Source organism: Macaca thibetana, chromosome 19 (genome assembly GCF_024542745.1).
Source record: "Macaca thibetana thibetana isolate TM-01 chromosome 19, ASM2454274v1, whole genome shotgun sequence".
Taxonomy (NCBI): domain Eukaryota; kingdom Metazoa; phylum Chordata; class Mammalia; order Primates; family Cercopithecidae; genus Macaca; species Macaca thibetana.
In genome coordinates, this window is record NC_065596.1 from 32120090 (window position 1) to 32139070 (window position 18981).

An 18981-nucleotide genomic window follows, 5' to 3' on the forward strand; every position below is an offset into this window, starting at 1 on the left:
ACCAGAGGTATAGAAATGATTTCTGTATATTGACTTTGGATGCAGCTGCTCTGCTAAATTATCATAGTTAAATCAAATTAGAGGATATTTTGGATTTTCTATGTATGTTATCTTGTCAATGAAAACAATGATGTTTTACTTCTTCCTTCCCAATCACTATGCCTCTTATTCTTCCTGCTTCATTGACCCTACTAGTAGTTTTACTGCCATGTTGCATAAAGTGATAATAATAGACATCCTTGTTTTCCTTGACCTTAGGGAAAAAGTGTTCCATTTTCACTATTCAGTATAACTGGAAGTTCATGCTACATGAATACAGTAACTCCAGTGCCATTCACCAGTAAAATTCCAGTTCATAATTGTATTCCATGTATATACAGTGTTTTTTGTTTTGTTTTGTTTTTTAAGAAACAGTCTTGCTTTGTTGGCCAGGCTGTAGTGTAGTGGCATGATCACCACTCATTGCAGCTAACTCCTGGACTCAAGCGATCCTCCCACCTCAGCCTCCCAAAGTGTTGGAATTACAGGTGTGAGCCACCACAGCACCCAGCTATTTAAAAAATATTTATAATTTGTGGGTCACAGTTTACAATTTGGAGCTCTCTCCCAATAATCTGAATGCCTAACTTCTCTTGAAATATCTGACTATCTTGCATGCCCATGTAACATCAATTAGCCCATGGAAGCAGGAGCTGCCCCTCTTTACTATGCTGCATTCCCCACCAAGTGCTATGGTCTCCCCTGTGCTAAGGCCAAAACAAGTATACTGACAAAGCTTTGTCAATATCTTGCCCTACTGTTTATCTTTTCGTTGTTGTTGTCATTTGAGACAAGGTCTTGCTCTTGTCCCCCAGGCTGGAGTGCAGTGGCATGATCAAAGTTCACTATAGTCTCCAACTCCTGCTCTCAAGTGATCCTCCCGCCTCAGCCTCTTGAGTAGTTAGGAACACTGGTGTGTGCCACCGTGCGGGGCTAATTTTTTTTATTTTTTGTAGAAGTGGGGTTTCACTATATTGCCCAGGCGGGCCTCAAACTCCTGGGCTCCAGTGATCCTCCCGCCTCGGCCTCCCAAAGCCCTGGGATTGCAGGTATGAGCCACCATGTCCCACCCCCATTGTTTATCTTACCCCAGGCCTACTTATTTTCTATACCTCCTTTCTCTTGTAGAGACCTGACTGTGTAACTCCCGGGAAAACAGATGCAGTGAGCCATTAAATAAAAATTCCTGTAGCTGAAATCGCTTGAACCTGGGAGGCAGAGGTTGCAGTGAGCCGAGATCACGCCACTGCACTCCAGTCTGGGCAACAGAGCGAGATCCTGTCTCTCTCTATATATATGTATGTGTGTGTGTGTGTGTATACACACACACATATATATATATATAGACAATATAGTGAGACCCTCCCGCTCCCCGCCCCCCGTCTCAAGAAAAAAAACAATTCCTCTAGCCAAGGGTTTACTCTCTACCTTCATTTCTCATCGCGGATCCCGCTCAAGCAGAGTCCGGGAGCCAATCGACCTCCAGTTGTCCAATTGTGCCCCCTGCTGGACAAGGTTCACTTGTTCAGCAGTAACTTGAGGAGAAACGGAGAGCTCCAGTTGAGAGGCTCCAGTTTCCTCTGCCAACAGTTTAGTAACAGTCCAAAGGTTTTAAAACTATCGAACATTGGTAAGTCCCAAATATACATCTTCATTCTAGTCCTCAGTTTAGAGCTCTAGATCCACACATTTAATTGCCTGTTTGGATATGTACTCCGCGTCTCAAATTCATCGTGTCCAAACCTTACTCTGGACGCCTACTCCAAGCCTGCTCTTCCTACATTCTTCCTCATCTCAGTAAATATTAACTCCATTTTCCAGCTGCTCAGGCCAAGGATCTTGGAGTCTTCCTTATCACTCTTCCTTCTCTTACACCCTGCATCCAGTCAGAAATCCTCTCAGTTCTACATTCAAAATATACCCAGAGGCTGGGCACAGTGGCTCACGCCTGTAAACCCAGCATTTTGGGGAGTCAAAGTGGGTGGATCACTTGAGGCTAGAAGTTCGAGACCAGCCTGGACAACATGGTGAAACATCATCTCAAAAAAAAATTATATACATCTATATCTATAATCCAAATACATATATATATATATATCTTCAAAACTACTTCTCTTCCTTCTCCTGCTCGTTCTTCTTCTTCCTCTTCTTCTCCTCCTCCTCATTCTTCTTCCTTTTTTTTTTTTTTTTGGAGATAGAATTTCACTCTGTCACCCAAGCTGGAGTGCAGTGGCATGATCTCGGCTCACTGCAACCTCCGCCTCTCAGGTTCAAGCAATTCTCCTGCCTCAGCCTCCCAAGTAGCTGGGATTACAGGCATGTGCCACCACGCCCAGCTAATTTTGTAATTTTAGTAGAGACAGGGTTTCACCATGTTGGCCAGGCTAGTCTTGAACTCCTGACCTTGTGATCCACCTGCCTGGGCCTCCCAAAGTGCTGGGATTACAGGTGTGAGCCACCACGCCCGGCCTCATTCTTCTTTCCTTCTCCTCCTCCTCCCTCCTCCTCCTCCTTCTTGTCCTTCTTCTTCTCCTCTTTCGCCGTCTTCATCCTCCTCTTCTTCTTTCCTCACCTCTTCCTTTCTTTTTCCTCCTCACCACTTCTTTTCCTTTTCTGATCAATAGAACCCTGAAGCCAACAGGTGGGGCAGAGCAAGACAGATAGCTGTGCAGAGGTCATCTGGAATGGGGAGCTATTCCAGATGAGTGAGGAGGGTATCTACCCAGGGATGTCAGAGGGGAGTGTCAGAACCTGCGGAGGGAGGGCACTTACCTGTGTGTGCACACAGGGATGGCCCCTCATGTACATCAGAGCTTGAACAGGGTGAGTGGAGTCCTTTGCCAGAGGGCATCCCAGTAGTGGGAAGCGGGACCAAGCAGGATGAGGAGCCAGTCATGCTGGAGAGGAGCAGTGGCTGAGATAAGGGACTAGTTACACTCAGGGGATTGACTGAACAAATTAGTAAATATATCATGATTAATGGGAAACGAGTTTCTCATTCTCAGAGAAGGTATTTACACATATGGGATGGCAGAAAACTACAATGACCCATGTGGTACTTGATTGCAACTAGAGGTACAGGAGTGAATTCATGGATTTCAATCTGTTTCATGAATGAAATAACACATGAATGCAAATGAGAGACCAATTCCAACAAAGTCAGGATCAAGACAATGGCACCCAACGATCACAATGATTATTTAACATTCTAACAGTGGGGTTCTTGGTTGCAAAGGAAACCAATCTGGGTTAACTTAAGCAACAAAAAAGAATTCATTCATAAGACCTTGGGCAGCTGACAGATTCCATGAAAAGGCTAAAGTACCAAGTTTAGAAAATGGGTCAGAACCCAAGGAAACAATGAAAGAAGAACCTTCTCCAAGTTTCCCTAGGGACAGCCTAGTTCAGTGCCATCAAAATGGGTACTGAACCCTTCTTTATGTCTTTATAAAGTCTCAGTGTAAGTTTAGTCGACACCTGCATGCTAGCCACTAGGTTTCCAGGAAAACATGTATCTAGCTTTTAGGTCCTTAGAGGTGGGAAGGAGGACTTCCTATCATGACTCACACAGTGATAGAACCTCCTAATAGAGAAATGTAGTTCAGCTGTGCGCTGCAAACAATGCTCCGAGAGTGCTAGCCAAATGCAATTACAAAACAGAACCATATAAATGGTATCAACCCTGGAAAGGATATATCTTTATTATTTGCAATTAGCATGATTACATATCTGGGAAATTCAAAATTAACTGGGAAAAGGATTAGAGGCAACCCAGTAACGCATTAAAGTATCAGGTTATAAAAGGGTTTTACAATTTGTCACTACTGACATTCTGAACTGGATAAGCCTTGGTTGTTGGGGGAGAGAAGAGATATTCAGTGCATTGTAGGATGTTTAGCAGCATCTTTGGCCTCCAATCACTAGATACCAGTAGCACTCCCTCCCCTACCAAGTTGTGACAAACAAAAATGTCTTCAGACCTTGCCAAATGTCCCCTGGGGGGAAGGCAAAATCACCCCCATTTAAATTGGGTTGTGCAATTAATTTATAAGAATCAATAACTTTCTTACATTAAAAAACTAATTAAAAGTTATAATGAGGTCAGGCAAGGTGACTGATGTCTGTAGTCCCAGCACGTTGGGAGACAGAAGTGTTTGAGCCTGGGAGGCAGAGGTTGCAGTAAGCCAAGATTATGCCACTGCACTCTGGCAGGGGTGACAGAGCGAGACTCTGTCTCAAAAAAAATTATAATGAAAAATCATTTTTGTTCATATTTAAATCACCTCAAAATCAGATTAAATCCATCTGAAATGACTTTGTGTATGGTATGAGGTAGGGATCTAACTTTACTTGTTGATTCTTTACAAGATCTTGATTAGTGTATTTATCTTATATCTTGCCAAATCAAATAAATTTAATTTTATTTTAAGTTCCAAGATACATGAGAAGGATATGCAGGTTTGTTACATAGCTAAACATGTGCCATGGTGGTTTGCTGCACCTATCAACCCATCACCTAGGTATTAAGCCCTGCATACATTAGCTATTTATCCTGATGCTCTCCCTCCCCTGGCGCCCCTGACAGGCCCCAGTGTGTGTTGTTCCCCTGCCTCTGTCCATATGTTCTCATTGTTCAGTTTCCACTTTTTTTTTTTTTTTTTTTTTTGAGACGGAGTCTCGCTGTGTCTCCCAGGCTGGAGTGCAGTGGCGCGATCTCGGCTCACTGCAAGCTCCGCCTCCCGGGTTCACGCCATTCTCCCGCCTCAGCCTCCGAGTAGCTGGGACTACAGGCGCCCGCCACCACGCCCGGCTAATTTTTTGTATTTTTAGTAGAGACGGGGTTTCACCGTGTTAGCCAGGATGGTCTTGATCTCCTGACCTCGTGATCTGCCCGTCTCGGCCTCCCAAAGTGCTGGGATTACAGGCTTGAGCCACCGCGCCCGGCCTGTTCAGTTTCCACTTATAAGTGAGAACATGTGGTGTTTGGTTTTCTGTTCCTGTGTTAATTTGCTGAAGATAATAGCTTCCAGCATCATCCATGTTCCTGCAAAGGACATGATCTCATTCCTTTTTATGGCTGCATAGTATTCCACAGTGTATATTTACCACGTTTTCTTTATCCAGTCTATCATTGATAGGCATTTTGGTTGACTCCAGGTCTTTGCTATTGTGATTAGTGCTGCAATGAACATACACATGCATGTATCTTTATAATGGAATGATTTATATTTTTGGTACATACCTGGTAATGGGATTACTGGGTCAAATGGTATTTCTGAGAACTTGATTATTAGTTCTAAGGTTTTTCTGTAAATTCTCTTGTGTTTTTTTAGGTAGATGATCATGTTGTCTACCAAAATGACAATCTTGTCTTTTCATTTCTCATATTTATACCTTATTTCAACTTTCTCTCTGGCTATTTTTCCTAACACCACAAATGCAATGATAATTGTGGTAATAGTGGGACTCTGCCTCATTCTTGGCTTTAGAGCTTCATTATTATGACCAATGAGCACTTGAATATGGCTAGTGTGACCAAGTAACTTAATTTTCAGTGTTGTTACACTCTAATTAATTTAAACTTTAATGGGCTTGGCGAACCTGGCCCATCTCAAAATAAATAAAATCGAACTCCTATCTCATCTCAGACTATACACAAAAATACATGCCAGGCTTAAACATACAAACAGAAAAGTCATGAAAGAATTTGAAGAAAATGTAGGAAAGAGGTCAGGTGTGGTGGCTTATGTCTGTAATCCTAGCAATTTGGGAGCCTGAGGTGGGAGGACTACCTGATCCCAGGATTCAAAAGCAGTCTGGGCAATATAAGGAGACCCTGTCTCTACACAGAAAAGAAGAAAGAAAGACAGAAAGACAGGAAAGAAAGAAAGAAGGAAGGAAGGAAGAAAGGAAGGAAGGAAGGAAGGAAGGAAGGAAGGAAGGAAGGAAGGAAGGAAGGAGAGAGGAAGGAAGGAGAGAGAGGAAGGAAGGAAGGAGAGAGAGAGGAAGGAAGGAAGGAGAGAGAGGAAGGAAGGAAGGAAGAAAGGAAAGAAGGAAGGAAGAGAAAGAAAGAGAAAGAAAAGAAAGGAAGGAAGGAAAAAGGAAAGAAAGGAAGGAAGGAAAAAAGAAAGTAAGGAAGGAAAAAAGGTAGGAAGGAAAAAAGGAAGGAAGGAAGAAAAGGAGGAAAGGAGGGAGGGAGGGAAGGAAGGAAGAAAAGGAGGAAAGGAGGGAGGGAGGGAAGGAAGGAAGGAAGGAAGGAAGGAAGGAAGGAAGGAAGGAAGGAAGGAAGGAAGGAAAGAAGATGATGTGGCTGAGATGGTAACTTTCTTAGCCAAGAGAAGAAACCCAAAAGCTGTGGTGAAAAACAGTGGTCATAAATGACTATGTGGATATAAAAAACTTTTGTATGGTAAAATGTACCAAAAACAAAATCAGTGCCTAAGGGGTCAGGGATGGTAAATTTTTCAATGCATATGGCAGATAAAAGTCAAGATCTATATTCCAGCAAGAAGTCTTACAAATTGAATTTGTTTAAAAAACAAAAACAAACATTCCAATAGAAAACAAGCAAAGAATGTGATTAGACAATTCACAGAAGAGCAAATCCAAAAGGCTAAACATGAAACAACTACTCAAATTAACCAGCAGTCTGAAAAGTGTTTGAGTCAAAATAACATGTCACCTTACACCTATGAACTGGAAAAATTATAACACCCTTAAGCTGGCATGGATCTGAGGAAAGGTGAGCACCTTTAAGTTGGCATGGGGGTGAGGAAAAGGGTACCATTTCATGTAGAAGCAATTTGGGATCATCCATTAGCAATACTCCCACACATTCACTTTATCTCAAAATCCACCTCCTAAGAATCTACCCCATTAAAACAAAAGCAGAACTACAGAAGGTAAATATACAAGGAAGTTAATTGTTGCATTATTCGTGGCAGCAAAACTGGAAATAAAGTTAATGCCCATCAATCTGATAATGGCTGAGTAACTTTGTTTGCCAACACCACTGAGTACAGGACAAATGTTTAAAAATCACAACAAACCGAACAAAGAAGCAGCTAGGCAAAATCAATTTCCCTTAAACCAGACATGAAAGAGATTTGCAAAACATGTAAAACAATGTCAGTCTTTACATTGATTTTTGTTTTTGAAAATGTAGGCATTTTTCATTAAATATATTAATTGTGTTAACAACATATAACATGCATGGGGCCAGGTGTAGTGGCTCACGCCTGTAATCCCAGCACTTTGGGAGACTGAGGTGGGCAGATTGCTTGAGCTCAGAAGTTGGAGATGGGCCTGGGCAACATGGCAAAACCCTGTCTCCATGAAAAATTTAAAAAGTAGCCAGGTATGGTGGTGCACACCTGTAGTCCCAGCTACTAGGGAGTCTGAGGTAGGAGAATCGCTTGAGCCCAGGAAGTGGAGGCTGCCATCAGCCAGGAGGTGGAGGCGAGCCAAGGCTCACCACTGTACTCCAGCCTAGACAACAGGGTGAGACTCTGTCTCAAAAAAAGGGGGGGGGAGGTTATCATTGTTATTTAAAATAAATATGTAAATATTTTGAAAATAATTCTCATTGAATGAAGATTATAAGGACACTATAAATGTAACTAGAAAAATATTAGACAACTCAATAGAAAAAATCACTGATGATCTGAGTTTATACCTTAGTCCATTCAGGCTGTTGTTATAAGAAAGTAGCACAAATAAACAAAACACCACTTCGAAACAAGAGCAATTTGTTTCTCACTATTCTGGAGGCTGGGAAGTCCAAGATCAAAGCACTGGCAGATTAGGTGTCTGGTAAGGGCCCACTTCCTGGTTTGTAGAAATGAGGACTTTTGGCTGTGTCCTCACATGTTGAAGGGGAACTCTGGGGCCTTTTTCTTAAACGTCCCAATCCCATTCTTGAGGGCTTTACTCTCATTGCTTCATCACCTCTGAAAGGCCTCATCTCCTAACATCATCACATTGGTGATTCAATCTCAACATCTGAGTAGAGAGGGACACACACATTCATAGCAGTAAACTTCACAAAAAGAAAATCCAAATGACCATGAGTTATATAAAAGGATTCTGAATAATTTATTATTTTTAAAACATATGGCGAAATTAGTAGTATTGCACCAATATTAATTTCCTGGTTTTGAACATTATGCTGTGGTTATATAAGACAGTAACTTTAGGGAAGTTCAGTGGAGGGTTGGCAGGAATTCGCTGTACCATTTTTTACAACTTTTCAAAACACTAAAATTAGCTCGGCATAAACAGTTAAAAATGTGGAGGAGTCAAATTTTAACATTTTACATTAGAGTATGGGAACAATGATTTCTCAATACTTTTAGCTGTTACTTTTTTCTCTGTTCACCTTACTGCACAGTTCTGGTACTAAATAGATGCTCACTTTGCCACCAAAAGGTCCTAGTGTTGGCCGGGCACAGTGGCTCACGCCTGCGATCCCAGCACTTTGGGAGGCTGAGGTGGGCAGATCACGAGGTCAGGAGTTTGAGACCAGCCTGGCCAATACAGTGAAACCCCGTCTCTATTAAAAATACAAAAATTAGCCAGGCATAGTGGTGTGCCCCTGTCGTCCCAGTTACTTAGGAGGCTGAGGCAGAAGAATCGCTTGAACCCGAAAGGTGGAGGTTGCAGTGAGCCGAGATCATGCCACACTGTACTCCAGCCTGGGTGACAGAGCAAGACTCCGTCTCAAAAAAAAGAAAGGTTAGTGTTAGTGATGTTGCCAAGTTATTAAGCTTCCTTCCTCACTAATAGAAACTAACACAAAGAAAGGATTACTTCCTCTTTGGGAAATCTGGTTAAAGCTGATGAGGCAATTTAATTAAAACAATACCACAAACTGAATCTTTGTTTACTGCTTGTAAAGCTACTTTCTAGATCCTTTTGTAGTTCATAAGTGTGATGATTGGGTTTTCAGACTCGTGTATAAGATGTGCCTCCCTCATTCCTTGTTACAACATCAGCACATTACACATCTGAATGGAAAAAAAAAAAAAAAAAAGATAGTTTCTGAATAGTTTCAGAAGTACATGTTAAGATTCACCTTAAGGCCGGGCGCGGTGGCTCAAGCCTGTAATCCCAGCACTTTGGGAGGCCGAGACGGGCGGATCACGAGGTCAGGAGATCCAGACCATCCTGGCTAACACGGTGAAACCTCGTCTCTACTAAAAAATACAAAAAACTAGCCAGGCGAGGTGGCGGGCGCCTGTAGTCCCAGCTACTTGGGAGGCTGAGGCAGGAGAATGGCGTGAACCCGGGAGGCGGAGCTTGCAGTGAGCTGAGATCCCGCCGCTGCACTCCAACCTGGGCGACAGAGCGAAACTCCACCTCAAAAAAAAAAAAAAAAAAAAAAAAAAAGATTCACCTTAAAGTAGTCATATAGGTCAAGAAATGAAACATACACAATATTTCCAAATCCCCTGCATGTGGCTTCCCCAATAATAATCCATGCCTCCCTCCAGAAGTCAGCAACATTCTAATTCTAACTTTTTGATAATTTTGCCCTCACTTTTCTTTTTATTGCTATTAGTCATATAGTTTTTGTTTGTTTGTTTTTGAGATGGAGTTTTGCTCTTGTTGCCCAGGCTGGAGTGCAATGGTGCGATCTTGGCTCACCGCAACCTCTGCCTCCTGAGCTCAAATGATTCTCCTGCCTCAGCCTCCTGAGTAGCTGGGATTACAGACATGCACCACCACGGCCAGCTAATTTTGTATTTTTAGTAGAGACGGGGTTTCTCCAAGTTGGTCAGGCTGGTCTCAAACTCCTGACCTCAGGTGATCTGCCCACCTTGGCCTCCCAAAGTGCTAGGATTACAGGTGTGAGCCGCTGTGCCCAGCATATAGTTTTCTTTTAGCTATCTTTAAGATTACATATTTACATGTATGGAACAAGATACTATGTGTTCATTTGATTTTGCAAATTTTTATAATATCACATTGATGACAGTATTCTATGTACTCATGTAGCTGTATTTCATTTTTTTTCTTTGCTGAATAGTATTCCATTATGTGGATATACTGCACTTCATCAATCCACCTGCCTTATAAGTGGGAGCTAAATGATGAGAACACATTGAGGGGAACAACATACACTGGGGCCTATTGGAGGGTAGAGGGTGGGAGAAGGGAAAGGTTCAGGAAACATAACACCAAAGGTTTAATACTTTGGTGATGAAGTAATCTGTACAACAAACCACCAGGACACAAGTTTACCTATGCAACTAACCTGCACATGTACCCCAAACTTAAAAGTTTTTTTTTTTTTTTTTTTTTTTTTTTGAGACGGAGTCTTGCTCTGTCGCCCAGGCTGGGGTGCAGTGGCCGGATCTCAGCTCACTGCAAGCTCCACCTCCCGGGTTTACACCATTCTCCTGCCTCAGCCTCCTGAGTAGCTGGGACTACAGGCGCCTGCCACCTCGCCCGGCTAGTTTTTTGTATTTTTTAGTAGAGATGGGGTTTCACCGTGTTAGCCAGGATGGTCTCGATCTCCTGACCTCGTGATCCACCCGTCTCGGCCTCCCAAAGTGCTGGGATTACAGGCTTGAGCCACCGCGCCCGGCCAAAAGTTTTTTAAAAAGTGTATTCAAGGGTTGAGATTTAACATAATTAATAGCTTTTACTGTCTCATCAAGCGCAATCTTAAATGAAGCTGGAATTTTTCTTAACAGTGATGTGAAGTGATAAAGAATACAACTTCTAGTACAATTTAGTGCTATTACCTTGCTTCCTGCTAAGGTACAGCCCTTTTATGTACCATTGCTTTTGCACCAGCAATGTAATGTCAACACAGAGAAAAAAGCAAATAACATCTGTGTATTATTACTAAAATAGTTTTGACCTTGAAGATGCGCCCTGGAAGAATCTTGGGATCTCCTAGTAGAACCCTTCCTCTAGAGGATGCATCTTAGAGGAATTTCTGTATGCATGTGTGTATGTCTGTGTATAGATGCTCCTTAACTTATGGTAGAGTTTCGTCCCAATAAGTCTGTCATAAATTGAAAATATAATAAGTCAAAAGTAATTTTCTACTTAATATTTTCCATTTATGATGGGATTATACTGAATGTGTACTCAGTATACTGAGTACTGAATGTGTATGGCTTTTGCACTATCATAAAGATGAAAAATTATAAGTTGAACCATCATAAGTCAGGGATGGTCTGCATGTGAGTGTGTGTATATATCTCCTACTTCAGTAGATAATGCTAAAAAAATTCCCCAAACAATTGCATGAATTTACACTCCCAAAAGTGTACAATATGAGAGTTACCATTGCCCCACATCCTTGCCAACCTTGGTACTTTCCATTTTTAGCAATCTGAAGAGTATGTAATGGTATCCACTATGATACTGATTGATTTCTACCTCTAAAGAGGTCGAGGACCTTTTCTTATACAATTGGAGTTCATTGGATTAAGTCACTTTGAAGTGATTGGCCAATTTTGCTATTGGATTGCCTGATTTTTTTTTCTAATTGGATTTGTATTTTCCTTAGTTGATGAGAATTGTTATGGATAAAGATAGAATTTCATCAGACTCATTTCTGCCTTCACTGGGATAGTTATATTATGTTTTTTTTCTTGTATTTGTGCTGGTGATAAATACACTAAATGAGTCTCTAATATTAAACCACCCTTGCATTCCTGACATAAACACATCTTGGCTATGACACATTGCCATTTTTACATCTAGCTCTATTTAATTTGCAAACTTTGGCTTAATATTTGTGCCACTATATGCCTAATTAAGATTTGCCTATACTTTTATTTTTTTCATATTGTTGAGTTTGGGTATTAATTTTATAATTAGTCACAGAAAATGAGCAAGAGTTTGAATAGGAATAGAGTAATTTATTCCTAAAGTTTTGGTACAATTTGGTGATATACCTGAAGTTTAGCCATCTTGACCTAAAGTCTGCTTTGTGGGATGATTTTTACTACTGATTCTTCTGAATAGTTTTAGAACTATTCAGGTTTTCTACTTGTTTTCTGAGGCTATTATACTAAATTACATATTTTTATTAATTTATTCATTAATCTAAATGTCAAAGTATGTGAAATTGTTCAAAATATTGTCTTATAGTCTCAATGTCTGCAACATCAGTGGTTATGTCCTTTATTTTATTTCTGACATTAGCTACGTATGCCTTCTCTCTTTTCTTTGTATTTAGACTCCCCAGAGGTTTATCAATTTTATTACTTTTTCACCAAACAAGTTAGGGCTTTGTTGATTCTACTGTATGCATTTTAAAACACGTATTATTTAGTATTTATTTTATTATTTTCTTATGTCTACTTTCTTGAGTTTTTTTAATCTCTTGAGAAGAAAGATCGAATTCAGTTTGTCTTGTTTCAATTCCAGTAATATGATTTTAAGCTATTCATATCTGTCTTAGTCCATTTAGTCTTGCTTAAAAAGCAATACCTGATGCTGGGCAATTTATACAGAAAAGAGGTTTATTTGGCTCACAGTTCTGCAGGCTGTATAAGAAACATGGAACCAGCGTCTGCTTCTGGTGAGGCCTCAGGCTGCTTCTACTCATGGCAGAAGGTAAAGGGAAGCCACCACATGCAGAGATCACATGAGAAGAGAGGAAGCAAGAGATAGAGACGTGGAGGTGCCAGGTTCTCTTTAACAACAGCTCTTGTAAGAACTAATAGAGCAAGAACTCACTCATTACTAGGAGGATAGCACTAAGCCATTCATGAAGCACCCACTCCCATAACCCAAACATCTCCCATTAGGATCCATCTCCAATACTGGGGATAAAATTTCAACTTAAGCTTTGGAGGGGTCAAATATCCAAATATCTCTCGAAATATTTTCTAATTTCCAACTTGACTGCTTATTTGACCCATGGACTACTTAGAAGTGACTTCTTAATTTTCAACCTTTCAAGAGTTCAATAATATTTTTGTTTCAGATCTCCATCTTAACAGCAAAGTGATCAGAAAATATACTTTTTGTGATATGAATCCCTTAACTGTGTTGAGATTTTCTTAATGGCTCAGTCTCTGATCAAGTTTTACAAATATTCTGTGTGTGCTTTAGTAATGCATGTTCTGTTGCTGCTATGAGTGTAGTGTTTTGTCTTTTGCTTAAGTCAATTTGTTAATGATGTTGTGTAGATTTTCTATATCCTCACTGACTTTTTCCACCTGTTTAATTTACTCATTAATGAAAGAGATATGTTAAAAATCTCCCACTATCATTATGAATTTGTACATTTTCTGTGGTTCTGACAACTTTGGATTTATATATTTTGAGGCTGCATTATTTAGTGTATACTGATTAGGTTTTTAAATATTCTGATGAAACTATTATCATTGTGATATGATCGTCATTACTGGTAAGTATTTTGCCTAAACACTTTGCCTAAATAAAGTTTATTTTAGCTGATGTCAATATGTCTACCCAGGTTTCTTTTGGTTAGAATTTGCTGCATTATATATCCATTTTCATCTTTTTTCTTTGACATTCCCATATCACTATGTTTTAGATGTGTCTCTTGTAAATAGTGTATGGTTGATTTTTTTGGCCCAGTCTAGCAAACTAATTTTAACTGAAGCCTTACATTACATTTAATGCAATTACTAATATATTTGAATTTAAATTTACTATTTTTGTACCTGCTTTGTGTTCTGCCTTTTTTTTCCCCCACCTTTTCAATTATTCCTTTTTTCTTCTTTCTGGCCTATGTTTGGACTGCTGGAGTAATCTTTATTCTTCTTAGTTCATTTCTTTTCCACCAGTTTAGAAGTTTTACACTCTATTGCTAGGTTTATTGGTTATTCTTTAAAAAATATAAAATACACAGTTAATAAAGTCTAAAGTGAGTGACCTTTTAAAGCTTCTCCAATATAAGATAGGACATTAGAACCCTTTACTCAGTTTGCACATTCCAATATATTACTATTTTCTTATTTTACATGTGTCTTATATTTAAGCCTCCTACTCATTTTTATTGTTATGATTACTCAAATTATTACCAATGGTGAAATAACAGAGAGTGCAGGTGGAGGGCAAAGCATTGGGAGATTAAGTGGCACTCAGTCACCTTGGTGATAAAGGTTATTATGAAGACTGTGTTGCAGACAGGCTGCCTCTGACTAACTTGAAGACCAAACAAAAAGGAAAAGATAGCCGGACATGGTGGCTCATGCCTGTAATCCCAGCACTTTGGGAGGCCGAGGCGGGTGGATCACAAGGTCAGGAGTTCAAGACCAGCCTGAGCTACATGGTGAAACCCCGTCTCTGCTAAAAATACAAAATTTATCTGGGTGTGGTGGTGCATGCCTGTAATCCCAGCTACTTAGGAGACTGAAGCAGGAGAATTGCTTGCAAACTGGGAAGCAGAGGTTGCAAAGAGCTAAGATCGCACCACTGTACTCCAGCCTGGGCAACACAGTGAGACTCCTTCTCAAAAAAAAAAAAAAAAGATACATGAGTCCTTGCATGCCCAACTTAAGACATACGTTAGAAACATCAGAAAGCATCTATGGCTACCTTAAAAGAATCCCTTATCTTTTTTACCATGCCAGCTAAACACACAACCCCTCCAGATTCCACACATTAAACAAGAAAATAATTTTAAGGCCAATAAAGTACAACTGTGGGCCTCATTACCCAGAAGCAGGTGACTTGATGTATTGATGAAATGACCTATTGAAGGCAAGTTATAGTGCCATCTGGAGGTAAATATTTGGTGAGATTGGGTGAGATGCTATCGAACAGTATTTGCCTTAAACCAACAACAATATACAGTGCCATTTCTCCCAGAGCCAGAATACACAACGTGAAAACCAAGAAGTGGAGGCAGGACTGGTCCCTCTTCCTTATTCACCTAATCACACACTTATGCAATTTTTGCCTCCTACATTTGCAATCTTGGAGTGGGTGGGTTTGAGAGTCCTAGTGTCTCAAGGAGAAACACTTCCACTAAAGAACCCAGCTATGATTTCAAGTGGAAGTAGAGACTGCCTCTTGGCCATTTTGGCCAAATCATGATGCTAAATCATCAGGCAGAGAAGGAGGTACCCTTACTAAGCTAGTAGAGGTACCAATTGATCCAATTATTAGGAAAAAAATATGTTGTTGCTATATAGTGCAATCAAGGAGAATTAGGAGTGGAACCCAGACTGTTCAGTAGTGAGGTTCTTCATACTCTACGTCCAGAATAATGGTCAATGGATAATTGCAGCAATGCAATAAAGAGGAAGCATTAATGACTTGGATCCTTTGGGTCACCCCACCAGGTAAAAAATTCCAGGAAACCAAAGTGCTAGAAGAAGGTAAGAGAGACATAAAATGGTTATCAATTTAGGCTTTATGACCAGCTACAGCAGCAGGAACTGAATCTATTATGTTTTATGGTAACTAATTGTTTCTTTCCCACCTCAATTTCACCCTGATATCTTACATGAAGAGCACTTTTCATGTCTGTTGTTATAATTTCAGTTTCAGAAGTATAGCAGGAATGACTTCCCTCTGCAGTGATAGGAGAACTAATACTGGGCGTCTCTGAGTTAAGGATGTGAGCTTGTTCATCTAAACAAAAGAACATAATGGATGATCAGTGGCAGCAGGAATGACCTGTGCCTCTCCAGATCCATCATTCACTTGTCTCTGCTCATTTCTGTGCACTGGGAGGCTGATGTCTCAGGACCGCATCATTAGCTTCCCCTTGCCAGTGGGAGGCACTGGCCAGAGATTGAAGGGTGGGAGGAAAGAAGTCAGGGTTTTTATTCCACCTGTTCCCTCCCCCACAGTTCTGGCAGTGGCTGCATTCCCCTGTGCCACAAATGCTATAAAGTAGCCCATCTCCCAAGGCTACTGCCCTTGCCCCATCAGGTCTAGGTTGGTACCCATTTCCCACTGCTGCTTGTCCTTGGATGCTGCACCATCTCTTTTTGGACCTCTTAATCCTGCCTACATCTCTGTTTAGTCCTTTCATTAGCCTATGTTAATTAATTAATTAATTAATTAATTTGAGACGGAGTCTTGCTCTGTCGCCCAGGCTGGAGAGCAGTGACGCGATCTCGGCTCACTGCAACCTCCATCTCCTGGGTTCAAGCAATTCTTCTGCCTCAGCCTCCTGAGCAGCTGGGACTACAGGCATAAGTCACCACTCCTGGCTACTTTTCATATTTTTAGTAGACACTGAGTTTCACCGTGTTGGCCAGGCTGGTCTGGAACTTCTGATTTTAGGTGATCCGCCCGCCTTGGCCTCCCAAAGTGCTAGGATGACAGACGTGAGCCACTGTGTCCGGCCAAGTCTATGTTTAATTAAGCTCTTGAATATGCCATCAGCTTCCTATTTGAATCCTGATGGATATATCCATATATTTACCACCTGCTTCCTCCTCATACCTCAGACCTTCCACCTGGGATCATTTTCATTCTATGATCAAAGTGCCTTCCGTGAAGGAGGGTTTCAGTTTGCTTTTACCACATGCTATAGTACCAGTTTGGTGCCACTTTTACTTTTGTTCCCCTCATCTCAGGAGACTGTTGAAAACTACAGCTCATTTCTATGATCAGAATAAGCCTATGCTCATCAGTCAATAGCAGGTTTGAATGCTCTGCTTCCTTGTTAGAGTTCTCACTTTCTAAATTTTATCTAGGAAATTCCTCACTAGATTGTCCTTCCATTATTTTATAAAGACTGTTTTGAGTATTTTATCCACCACTTTTAATTACTTTCAGCAGAGGAGTTGATCCATATAGCCTGGCCTGCCACTCTCAAAAATGAGAAAGTTCTGCCCTCTCTTATGTGTTTTTTGTTTTCCCCTAAGATTTTTGCCTTTCTTTGCTATTTCACGTAGGTTCTTGGGAAGAATCTCCCCTTAAATCTTGGATGAGAAATATGACAATAGAGAAAGACAATTCACTTTCAAGATATCAAAATACTATTAATATAACAGAAAAACAAAAGAAGTATTAATATTAGCCGTCTATTTTTACATAGGGAATTATCTCAAAGCTAAGCATCTTAACACACGGTATCTTACGGTTTCTGTGGTCAGGAATCTGAGCACAGCTTAGGTTGGTCCTTGGCTTATGGTTTCTCACTAGGCTGAAATCAAGATGTTGACTCAGGGTCTTCATCCTCCTCTGAAGGCTCTACTGGGGAATGACCCACTTCTAAGTTCATTCATTGGCTTTTGGCAACACGCAGTTCCTCATAGGGTATTGGAATGAGAGCCTCAGTTCCTTTCTAGCTGTTGGCAGGGGCTTCCCTCAGTTCCTTACCTCATGAGTCTCTCAAAAGTGGCAGCTCACAATATAGCCACTTACTTTATTAATAGATGGAAATCAGAGAGGCAATAGAGTTTGCTAGCAAGGCAGAAGTCACACAGTTCTTTGTAATCTAATATTGGAAATGACATTCCATCACTTTTGCCATATACCATTAGTTATAAGTAAGTCACTAAGTTCAGCCCATACTTTTGGGGAGGAGGCTACACAAAGACATGAGTATCAGGAAGTGGAGATCATTGGGCGATATTTTAGGAGGCTGACAATCCCACAAAAATAATTTCTGAATTTCCATCTGTATCTCAGCATTCAATAGCTATGTACCTATTTCAGCACATTGGCAGAAGCAAAACAATAGCAAAGTGTTTACAGCACGTATCATGCGTGAAATACTTCCACTCTCAAAGCACATTCATTTGGCTATTTCTTCAGTAGGTTCATCAAATAAACCACTTTCTTTCAAGCAACTCTCAGTTATCAGTACGTCCTGCTGGGTGGGTATTGTCATCTGCAGAGTACAGTGTCAACTTTTTGTTTAAGTATTGCTTTGAACATGGAAGAGCTGCTTTGTCATCCTGTTTACAAACCTCACAGGAATGCAATTCCAAGGTCTCTTGTATGTCATGAGTTTGATTTTGACTGAAGAATGATGAAAGTGTGGCCCAACCACATTTCTGCTTATGGACAGCAATTCTATTACCTGATACTGAGCTCTAATTATTCCCGGACACACAATTAAAGGTGTGAACAAATAATAATATACTTCTAATTTCTATTTCACTCATAGCCTTTGCCATTTTTGTTCTATTATCAACAACTGATTTTTTCATGACATACATTCCATAAATTATATGCACTATGTTGTTAACGACGTGTAAGACCAAGAAATATCTCCACCACCGAATAGAAGTGTAGTGAAATTCATCATATATCAGGTAGAAAACATCTGATTGTTTCTCTATGTCCAAATGTGCAATGTATAAGATACAAAAGTAGTACATAAAATAATTTCGTGCACAGCTTAATATAACTTGGAACTTTTCAAAACATGTTTTCTAGAAAGAACTTTAAAGAATCATAGTTTTTGCAAATTTTGAAAATCCATCTTCTACTTCAAAAAATGGTTGACAGTGTTATGCAATCAATTTTACAGCTTTAAGATGTTAGCTTCACTAACTCAAAACTATAAAGAATCTTTTTAAAGTATGCTTATAAAATCTGTTGTTTTGAAGTTTGATTAGTGAGAACAAAATGTGTTTGGGGAATCTCATTTCCAACGTTTTTCTATTTTTTTTTTTCATGCTCTTTGCACCCATTATGATGTCTGGATCAAAGATGATTTAGCACAGAAGTTGTTACACACGATTTTAGAGAGTTTCATTTCCACTTCAAGAAATTTAAGTAAGCAAAATTGTCGATCTTTTTGAAATTCATCTTCACAAATGTGAACAATTTTCAGATAACACTTTTTCTAAAAAGACACACAGCCTAAATGTAACTAACTAACTAAAAAACATCAAATACAGTCATTAAAGATTATTTTCGTTAATAATATGAATGGTAGAATACCAAACAATTCTACAAGGGAGGCTGCCTATCCCAAAAATGATCTCTGGATTTCCATGGAATCTAATCTTTGCTGTTCTGACTCATGTT

The 18981-nt window shown here is 40.1% G+C and overlaps 1 non-coding gene across 1 annotated transcript; it reads left to right on the plus strand.

Moving 5' to 3' along the window:
• Positions 1-8946: 8946 nt before the first annotated feature.
• Positions 8947-9050, plus strand: LOC126943674 (small nucleolar RNA U13). Its single transcript, XR_007721813.1, has one exon. It is a non-coding gene; the product is annotated as a small nucleolar RNA U13 (small nucleolar RNA).
• The last annotated feature ends 9931 nt before the right edge of the window (positions 9051-18981 follow it).